Source organism: Tamandua tetradactyla, chromosome 6 (assembly GCF_023851605.1).
Source record: "Tamandua tetradactyla isolate mTamTet1 chromosome 6, mTamTet1.pri, whole genome shotgun sequence".
Classification (NCBI taxonomy): Eukaryota; Metazoa; Chordata; class Mammalia; order Pilosa; family Myrmecophagidae; genus Tamandua; species Tamandua tetradactyla.
In genome coordinates this window covers 34,511,439-34,521,401 of record NC_135332.1, presented here as the reverse complement: position 1 = coordinate 34,521,401, position 9,963 = coordinate 34,511,439, and the positions used below count along the sequence as shown (strand labels likewise).

General features: G+C 39.6%; 1 pseudogene; it reads right to left on the bottom strand.

Moving 5' to 3' along the window:
- Window positions 1-3,119: 3,119 nt before the first annotated feature.
- On the bottom strand, window positions 3,120-4,596 carry LOC143686621 (chorion-specific transcription factor GCMa pseudogene; annotated as a pseudogene).
- Window positions 4,597-9,963: the final 5,367 nt, after the last annotated feature.

Genomic DNA, 9,963 nt, shown 5'->3' with positions numbered 1-9,963 from the left:
CCTATAGGAGAATCACAACGCAGACCCTTAGGATTTTGGGGCAAAGCCTTACCATCTGCTGCAGATAACTACTCTCCTTTTGAGAAACAGCTTTTGGCCTGCTACTGGGCCTTAGTAGAGACTGAACGCTTAACCATGGGCCACCACGTTACCATGAGACCTGAATTGCCTATCATGAGTTGGGTGTTGTCTGACCCACCAAGCCATAAAGTTGGGCGTGCACAGCAGCACTCTATTGTAAAATGGAAATGGTATATACGAGATAGAGCCAGAGCAGGTCCTGAAGGCACAAGTAAGTTACATGAAGAAGTGGCACAAATGCCCATGGTTTCCACTCCTGCTGCCACATTACCTTCTCTTTCCCAGAGCAGAGCTATGGCCTCTTGGGGAGTTCCTTATGGTGAATTGACTGAGGAAGAGAAAACTCAGGCCTGGTTTACAGATGGTTCAGCACGATATGCAGGTACCACCCGAAAGTGGACAGCTGCAGCATTACAACCCTTTTCTGGAGGGTCCTTGAAGGACAGTGGTGAGGGGAAATCCTCCCAGTGGGCAGAACTTCAAGCAGTGCACCTGGTTGTTCATTTTGCTTGGAAGGAAAACTGGCCAGAGGTGCGTTTGTATACTGACTCATGGGATGTTGCTAATGGTTTGGCTGGATGGTCAGGGACTTGGAAAGACCATAATTAGAAAATTGGTGACAATGAGGGGAAGAGGTATGTGGATAGACCTTTCTGAGTGGGCTAAAAACATGAAGATATTTGTGTCCCATGTGAATGCACACCAGAGGGTGACTTCAGCAGAGGAAGATTTTAATAATCAAGTGGATAAGATGACCCGTTCTGTGGATACCAGTCAGCCTCTTTCCCCAGCAACTCCTGTTATTGCCCAATGGGCTCATGAACAAAGTGATCATGGTGTAGGAGCATGGGCTCAGCAACATGGACTTCCACTCACCAAGGCTGACCTGGCTACAGCCACTGCTGAGTGCTCAATCTGCCAGCAGCAGAGACCCACACTCAGCCCCCGGTATGGCACCATTCCCCGAGGTGACCAGCTCGGGGAATGGTGCCATATGTGCCATGGTGGCAGCTTGATTACATTGGACCACTCCCTTCATGGAAGGGGCAGTAATTTGTTCTAACTGGAATAGACACATACTCTGGATATGGGTTTGCTTTCCCTGCACGCAATGCTTCTGCCAAAACTACCATCCGTGGACTTACAGAATGCCTTATCCATCGTCATGGTATTCCACATAGCATTGCTTCAGATCAAGGAACACACTGCACAGAAAATGAAGTGCGGGAATGGGCACATGCTCATTGAATTCTCTGGTCTTACCATGTTCCCCATCATTCAGAAGCAGCTGGATTGATTGAACGGTGGAATGGCCTTTTGAAAACTCAATTACGGTGCCAACTAGGTGGCAAAAACTTGAAAGGCTGGGGTAATGTTCTCCAGGAAGCTGTGTATGCTCTGAATCAGCATCCGCTGTATAGTGCTGTTTCTCCCATAGCCAGGATCCATGGGTCCAGGAACCAAGGGGTGGAAATGGGTGTGGTGCCACTCACTATTACCCCTAGTGATCCACTAGGAGAATTTTTGCTTCCTGTCCCTGCTACGCTGAGTTCTGCTGGTCTACAGGTTTTAGTTCCAAAATGGGGTGTGCTTCCTCCAGGAGAAACAACAGTGATACCACTAAACTGGAAGTTAAGATTGCCACCTGGTCACTTTGGTCTACTTATGCCTCTGGATCAACAAGCCAAGAAGGGGATTACATTATTGTCTGAGGTAATTGACCCTGACTATCAGAAGAAAGTAGGACTGCAACTACATAATGGAGGTAAAGAAGAGTTTTCTTGGAATATAGGAGATCCCCTGGGGCGTCTATTCGTACTACCATGCCCTGTGATTAAAATCAATGGAAAACTGCAACAACACAATCCAGGCAGGACCACTAATGGCTCTGAGACTTCAGGAATGAAGGTTTGGGTCACCCCACCAGGCAAAGAACCACGGCCAGCTGAAGTGCTTGCTGAGGGGAAAGGGAACATGGAATGGGTAGTGGAAGAAGGAAGTGATAAATATGAACTTCAACCACGTGATCAGTTACAGAAACGAGGACTGTAATGCTGTTTTGTTCATGTTATGCTATTTACGTTGTAAGATATCAAGTTTAAGAATGAATATTGCCCTAGGATTTACACCCTATTCTGGAGAGATTTAATGTGTTTCCAGTTATATGCAGGACAGTCGAGTATTGTCAGGTAAAAGAAAAAAATGCGTGCTTATTTGTTTTCATTTGGAAATTAAGTATGGTCTAAGGTGATATATATATATATATGTATATATATATATATATATATATATATATATATATAGGTGCCAAGTTGACAATGGGTGGACTGTCATGGTTAGGGACAGGTGTCAACTTGGCCAAGTTGTGGTACCTGTTTATCTGATTGGGCAAGCCCTGGCCTATCTGTTGCAATGAGGACAGTTCATAGGATTAGGTCATGAGCACGTCAGCTACATCCACAGCTAATTCCATTTGTAATCAGCCAAAGGGGAGTGTCTTCTGCAATTAGTGATGCTAAATACAATCATGGGAAGCCTTTTAAGGAGGACTCAGAGGAGACAGGTTGCATTCCTGCTTTGGTTGGTGAGCCTCTCCTGTGGAGTTCATCCAGGCCATCCATCAGAGTCATTGGCTTCGCAGCCTGCCCTGTGGATTTTGGACTCTGCATTCCTGCAGTCATGTGAGACACTTTTATAAATTTTATATTTGCAAGTGTTCCCTGTTGATTCTGTCTCTCTAGAGAACCCTAACTAATACAGGTCCCATCTCTGTTCTTCTTGATTTGCATCAAGGACCATGGAAAGCCAGCAGATAGTGCAGATGAGGTACAAGAGTCCCAAACGATGTGAAAAAAACAAGAGCATGATTGGACGCATTTCCAATCTTTGCTAAGAATGAGAGTATGAGAGTGAGGCAGCAAAGCTAAAAGATTACTTGTGTGAAGAAAGCAGTCTTGCCTTCAGCTTTCTGTGATTACAATTTATCTATGGTTATTTTTTGAAAGAAATGTTTTCATCCATTTCCCGAAACAGCCTGTTTAGGTGGTTGTGGAAGATATGGGCCATCTTAAAAGACAGAGGTTTAGAAGTGTTTCATTGTTGCAGTAATTCAAACCCATATACCTCATGTCTTTACCAAAATCCCAATTACCCCTCTTACTTGGCAGTATATTTATGGTGAGGGTGAGGGGTGTAGGTGAGAAGGGTGTCCTCCTGTGGTGAATGGTATGTGGTGGAGGGGAAGTAGTTAAGATCCACATCATCTTCCTTTCATAAAGATCACCTCTAAGGGGCAGGGCACAGTGGCTCAGCAGGCAGAGTTCTTGCCTGCCATGCCAGAGACCTGGGTTCGATTCCTGGTGCCTGCCCATGTAAAACAAACAAACAAAGAAAATGGTCTTAAATAGGTAAATGTATTAAAAAAAAAAAAAAAAAAAGGTCACCTCTAGGATTTGGCTGTAATGGGTGACAGCTAGATTTGGCTGCTGGGTGATCCACTAGAATCTGCTGGAAGAAGGGTTCTAAAGAATTTGGAGAAGGGAGGAGTCATAGAGCCAAGTGGCAAGAAGAAAAGGATAATTGGGACAATACCTGTCATTAGGAAGATTTCTTTCGAAAGCAGCATTTTTATTCCATGCTTGCAGATAGTGTTATTCGAGTAGACTCCAGGGACTAAAGGCTGAAGGAGGTTTCTGCTATTGTAGATCCTACTATTGAACAGTTTGCATTTTCTATAGAGCTTAGTGGGACTCAAGGTGGAAGTGAGGTCTGTCAGATCAGTAGTTCCTTCAAAACCACAACTCTAGCAGAAGGATAAGCAATCATTCAATTCCTTCTGCTATAGAGTGTTAGCTATTAAATGTCCACTGTAACTACCAGGCAATTGGACCCTTTCTGGAAAGACCACATTAAAGGCAAGTTTTCCCAAGTTTGTGTTTCATCTGAAAGAGACTTTGGCCCTGAGCTCCCTCTCAGCTTTAGAGAGACAGAAGAGGATAGTGTGTGCTTTCTTTGTTGTTCTTCTTGCCCCTGATTCTACTTTGGTTTATGGTCTCAGATGATAATTTTCCCCATTTGACTGGAAAAATATGAAGCGTCCATCACGCCTCCAGAAGTTGGTGATGGGGAAGCCCCCAGGGCCAAGGCAAATAATCTCCAGGGGCCTGATGCAATTTGGACAGTATTTCTTCCACTGCTTTTGCTGGGCTTTGTTGCAGATAGCAAGTTGCAGGTTAATCTTATGCCCCTGCTTGGCAGAGCAGTTGTAGCTGCACACCACCATGTCCAGGCAGGACTTCTTGAGCAGGGATCAGTTGTGGTTGGTTTTATTGCACATGGCCCAGCTGCTCAGGTGCCTCTACGCATTCCTGTCCTCTGAGCTGTAGATATGCTCCACATAGGAATCTGGCCATTCCTCGAAGCAGCCCATTTTCTCACATTCTGTGGCAGTTTCATACCATTAATATCCCAGCTGAATATTTCTTTGTCCTCAGAATGAAAGTCATCTGGTTCCATGATAAGGTCATGTCAGCCACAGCCTATTATCTATCCAACTCCCCTCAGAAGTGTTTGAGAACTTCAGTCTCAGCTCAAGTAATTTAGACTCAGGGATTGTTTTCTGACACTCTTGTTCAGGTCTTTACAGGCTCTGGTCGCTTGCTCATCAGAGGTTGCTGTTCCCTGTTCCAGGTCAGGGTGCATTATGCTAATGAGCTCTGGTGACATTCCAATCAAACTCTAGATGCTCTCAGCTCTGATAGATAAGAGTGTTCTAGGGAGTCCCTTAACCAGCCTGCTTCCTCTTAGAATGCCAGAAATGTGATGCATATTCTGTGGTGTGCTTCCAAACTTTCCTCTCCCTTATACTGAGGACATTGTCACTGAAACAGATGTGAAAAGGAATTTCATGATTGTTTTGTAAAGTTGTTTTTCTTCTCTTAATTTCATAGGTTGGACCCAAAGCAGACTGATTCACAGAAGATTCTAATTCTCACGCTGTTCACACTGCCTGATAGATCAACAACATTTGACAGAGTAAATCACTCTTTTTGCCTCAAAGCACTTTTTTCACTTGGCTTCCCAGGTACCACAATCTCTTGAGTCTTCTTCTACCTACTAGATGCTTCCTCACAATCTCCTTTCCTGTACCCCTTTTTCTCCTCTTACCACTGGAATACCCAGGACTTCTTCTCTTCTATTCCTGCTCCCCTCTTCAGAGGCTCTTGCAGACTCTTACCTTTAAGCTCATCTCTCATGCTGTCAATCATATATCTCCAGGATGGACTCTTGCTTAAATATTACCCAAATCAATGAGCTCTTCTTAACTATTAGATATTTAAGCCCTTCCATCCTTCTTCTGCACTGCCACGACAGTTATGTTTTTGAAGCATGACATATATTCAAAAATATTTGGTGGTTCACAGCAGAATAAATAATAGGAAAATGTCCAAACTCCTTAGTATGCATAAAAGTTTGATAAAAGGCCCTCTTTCGCCTTTTCAGTCATTTCTTCCTGCTACTCAAATCAACTGCCTCCCAAACTGAGGGAGCAGAAATAACTAGCTATTATGATCAAATCACATTTTCCAAATCATACATGGTCTCAGGTTTCCATTCCATTTTTTTTTTCCTTTTCCTTCTAGAATTATCCTCATGGTAGATTTCTTGCTAGAGCCATACTACTCATGTTTTCAGCCCATCACAGCATTTTTTTTTCTTGCCAATTTCCATTTTGTACCAAGAAGTTAAAAAAACACACATATACTTTTATGCCTCTATAGCATATTCTCCCTAGCATTAACATAGCATTTGTCATATTATATAAGAATAAATTCATAATTTTTCCTCTGCCAGCTTTTGAGCTGCTTTAAATACCTATTATTTAGAGTATGCCTCTCTATTTCTTAACCCAGTAGGTATCTATAGTAAACACATTTTATTACTGTTTTCAATTGGATGGGATTAATTCCCCTTGACTAATTTGAAATTGTGATTTTAAGATAAGGTAACCTTGAATTTTACCTTTAATAATTGCTTTTTGGAGCAAAAGAACAATTGCAAATTAATGAGACCAATAAGTTGTTAGGGAGAAGATGAAAAAGTATACCCTATTAAGAAGCAAACAAAATTACAAGCAGCCATTACTGTGTTAATAATACCCAGTGCAAAGTATTCTTAGCCATTCATTAAAGCAAGTTTAAGACATTCTAACTGATGGCAGCACAATTGGCTTACTCAGAGTTATAGTTTGCCTTTAGTATAATAAAATGATGATAAAACCAACTCCCCAAGTTCAAAATAGTCTTTTCCCCATTATTTCAAATTAATGCTATGACACTGTACTGTAAAATCATCTTGGCATTTTAAGTACATCTAAAAAGAATATGCAAAAAATAATCCAAAATGCTACACTCTCCATTTTTAATAAAATTAAATTATTTGCAGGAATTTTGATGTGGTAAGCAAAACCAAATGTGTGGACAAACTACGTAAGTATATTTGAATGTTTTTAAGCATGAAATCTCAGAATAATATATATTATATATATATATATATATATATATATATACCATTCAATAGATAAAGACCCATATTTTCAGAAATATCTTTATTTCAATAAATACAATTACTAGAATTTTTTTTCATTTCTCCAGTTTTCTTTTTCTTTGACAGTGGTGATATTTATTAGTGCCTTCAATTTTTACTGAAAAAAATTCAATAATTCTGCACATAGAGTCCTATCAAATGGCCTAAGATAAGGTGTTCTCTGTTTGCTGCCTGGAACCTAGGCAATATCTATCAAATAGGCCCAAATATTGATCCTCATAAAAGACCATAGCATAGCTGTGTTCCTTCAGTGCTACAGAAATTCATCAAGATGGTGAAACGGTTTATCACCACATCCCCAGTTCTCCATCCCACCCCTATTGAAGACAAACTGACATTTTAATTTATTGTTAGCCCATTGTACCAAATACGTATTGTAAATAAAACTAAAATCAGCAATATTATAATGAAAACTTTAAATTATTTTCTCTCTTTACGTCAGTTCCCAGTGGAGAAAACATCACTCTAAAGAGTAGACTGAAAGTAGGCTCCTCTGTTAAGCCAGGATTTGGGATGTCTAAAGCATGTGGTGTGTTAGCAGCATATATCTGATAAGCAGCACAGGGTTTGCCAATATCAGGAGAGCAATACAGAAATAAAATGTTTTCCTTTCCTACATATGTTTAGGTACTCTTTGGATTGCAGAATTCAAATGGATAAAAATATGGGAGAGGAAATAGAATACTGATTTGGAAAATAAAACACTAAATAAAAAGATTGACCACTTAATGTAGGGAAATATTCAAAGTCATTAATGTACACTTATGCAGAAGAATGTAAGTCCTTTTTAAATGAAATGAAAAGAACCACTCTGTGTGTGCTTGTTGAAGTTCTAGACCAACATCATAATGATCAACAATTATTTTTCATTGTGGAGCGTTTGGAAACCTAATATCATGTTTGGATACAGAAATTATATAGAAGAGATTGCCAATTTCCTAATGTTTTCTTTGAAAACTAAAATTTTATAATTTTTCAATCCTCTTCTGGGCTTCCTATGCCATGTAAGATGCCAAATAGGTATAGTGAATATGAATGTTCTCCAGAACCATCCAGGGAATGATGTCACCTACCTTAACTTTTATAAAATAAACTAAGACCAGCTTACAGTCTGTGCTCATTAGGGTAAATAAAAAATTCATTTTTCTGTGGACACCTTATGTATCCCTATATTGACTTAAGAAGTCTAGAGTTATCACATGCCAGGAACCTTGGGGAAAGGCCATGCCATTCTTTGCCATGGTCAATGTCTCTCCACTGCTAGTATTTTCAAGGAATTCTCAAGAGGACTTTTTTTTCTGTTGTATCCCAACATTTCCAAGCAGATTCAGAGATTCTCCTCACCGAAGCTCTCTCCACTTCAGGCTTGGATACAAAGACAAGACATCCTCAAGAATGTGACAACCTTCTCAGGCAGATGCATCTGTAATATTATAAGCACTCCACTTGTAGTTATCAGCTGAAGAAACTCACAAACTAGTATTTCCATGCATTATCAGGTTAACTTTCTTATTTACATCATCTTCTGGCATATGCATTTCCTCCAACTATTGGATTGAAGATCCTGCAGCTCCAGCTTCAGGCTGCTGATAGAACTTGATTCCTATAGAAATCCTGGATGGTGGGTATCTTTAGGCACCTGTCAACTCTTTGTTTAGCCTTGAAACTTCCAAGTCATTAGAAAGCAACATTAGCAAGGAGAGCCAGAGTCTCAAACCCTTAAAACGTGGCTGTCTTATCTGTAAGGTCTTTGTGAGAAAGTTCATCCTTCGGGAGGAAAAACAAGAAAAATTAAAACACTTGATAATTCTTCTGTCTCCTAGGCCTTATAAAATCCATATGTTGTATATGCAGGGTAAACAAAAGAGGCTTGAGGCAACTAAATGTATGTCTTGTCCTTTCGTTTTCTTCAATTTCAATGCAATGTATTCTTTATTGATGTACACTTGAGTTCATCGCAGCTCACTTAGATTGTTCTTTTATCAGTGTAGGCACCCTGTTTCCCTGACCTAAGATACGGTGCGTTTTATTAAATGTAAATGAAATGCATGCTTGAGGAATCAAGCTATCACAAAATGTTTTTGTGATTTTGTGAAGTAAACAGAGATTATGATGGAGTTGTTCTACGCAGGATGGATAATAGAACCAAAATGTGTTGTTAACTCAGTGCGGAGAAGACCATATTGAAAGAGAGAAATAAGAGATTTTCTTCTTAAGGCTTAGAACGTAACTAATTTTATCAGTTCAACTTGGACTTTTTTCAATAACTGGCTGGAAGGTAATATTCTGAAGAAGGAAAACCATGAGAGAGAATTCATAGAGAAAACACAATGTGGAAATCAGAGCTTTAATGATCTTATCTTGCTCTTTTGGTATCAGTACCTTTTAATATCATGGTCCCCAAATGGCCTTGAAATTGATTCTATTTTATAGATTATAGGAATATTTCTTTGTTGTTTTCCTGGCCTTCCTTTCTCCTTCTTTCTCTTGTCCTCCTCATTATTCATCTCTTCCTATCTTTTTCAATTGATTTTACTAACTACCCACAAAATGCTAGATTCTCTGAAGTACAAGACAGTAGAGAGAAGGCCATTCTGACAAACCGCACCCCATTTTAACAAAAACATACAAGTAGGGGTGCAGGAGACCCAGGTTCGATTCCTGGCCTGTGTACTTCCCCAAACAAACAAACAAAGAAAAAAACAAAAAACAAAAATTTAAGAAATAGTGCTGCAATTATGGGATACTTACATGGAAAAGAATGAAATGTGCCTCCCACCACACAGCATACAAAATACAAACAAACAAAAAAACTAATAAAAAATATGCAAGTACAATTAAATGCTTAAGGCAAGAGCAGCCATGACATCACATGATCATACACTTGGAGCATCAATTTTAACCCAAATATAGTAAAGGTTGACATATACAAACACCTAAGAAATTATTATTTTACATTAAAGCAAATACTTCATATAATATATAATATAATTTTTTTTGGGGGGTGCACAGTCCAGGAATCGAATATGGGTCTCCTGCAAGGTAGGTGAGCATTCTACCAATGAACCAACCATGCACCCTTATATAATATATAACATAATTTCAATGTAATAAGAAGTATATTAAAATTCTTTCCTCTCTCTCTCGCTCTCTCATTTTTTCACTCTCTTGCTCTCTCTTCAACTGAGACATTTTAGCAAGTAGGATATGTGAGGATGTTCACTGTAGCAGTTTTGAAAGTCATTATTTATGTTTGATTAAAAAAACAAGAAAATA